Below are 1,000 nucleotides of genomic sequence, written 5' to 3' on the forward strand. Positions count from 1 at the left end.
CATACCCTTATTAGATACAAAGAAAAGAGGGAAGAATTAACATTTATTATGCAATTTAATAGGTTTCATACATCAAACCAAGTGTTCTAAATACTTTATCACATTTAATTTCATCACAGCTCCATTATGTAAGTGTTGTTATTTACATATTTTAAACATGAGGAAACAGAAATTAATGTGAGACGATCTGCCCAGGGGATTATACTAATAATAGCAGGCTGAGATTCTAGCTCAGGTCTGCTTAGTGACAAATCCACTAGCCCCCTTTTTTATGTAACACTAACTAGACAGTTGGAGGGCTGTTCTAGTCTAGACTCTCCGAATTTCCAGATTGAACAGAGATAATGTTTCTCAGGATAGTCTTGCCAACTGGGGCAAGGCTATCTGGAGAGGTCAGAAGGAATTTGAGAGTATGATGTAGGGTTTAACCTGGATGCACTGAGATCTGGGGGAAATTTCTGAGGATGATGCTGAAGTGCTCTCATCTTACTCTGTCCTATGCAACATATTTAGTAACAACTTGGAATAGCAAATTAATAATATGTTGATATGATAATTTTCACTCTCTTGGAACCATGAACTCCACTATTTTATCTATCTAGATCTTGTTAATGTAACCATTCCTGTGGTATGTCCTATACAGCACACTTTTTAAAAAGATATTTAAAATGAGAGTTTAAATTGTATGACATATCAAAACCATGTCGTGAGAAATAGTAAAAGGATATTAGGAAAAACAATCAGAGTTACAGTATAAGAACTCTTTAGTATCTGAAGTGTTTTATGTAGAGAATGGCCACATTGTTTAGAACAGAAAGAATAAGCTAAAATTGCGCAGAGGCAGATTTCAACAGATCACAGAAATAACTTTCAGAGTATCTAGTGTTCCAACACTGGAGCAAGTACACCAGGAGGCAATGAGAGTCTGTGGGCATTGAAGGTGACCTGATGTCCCGATACTGTATGGAAGATTCAAGTAGCTAATAGAAGACTAAACCAG

This window comes from Propithecus coquereli, unplaced genomic scaffold (genome assembly GCF_000956105.1).
Source record: "Propithecus coquereli isolate 6110/MARCELLA unplaced genomic scaffold, Pcoq_1.0 Scaffold202, whole genome shotgun sequence".
In the NCBI taxonomy this organism is placed as follows: domain Eukaryota; kingdom Metazoa; phylum Chordata; class Mammalia; order Primates; family Indriidae; genus Propithecus; species Propithecus coquereli.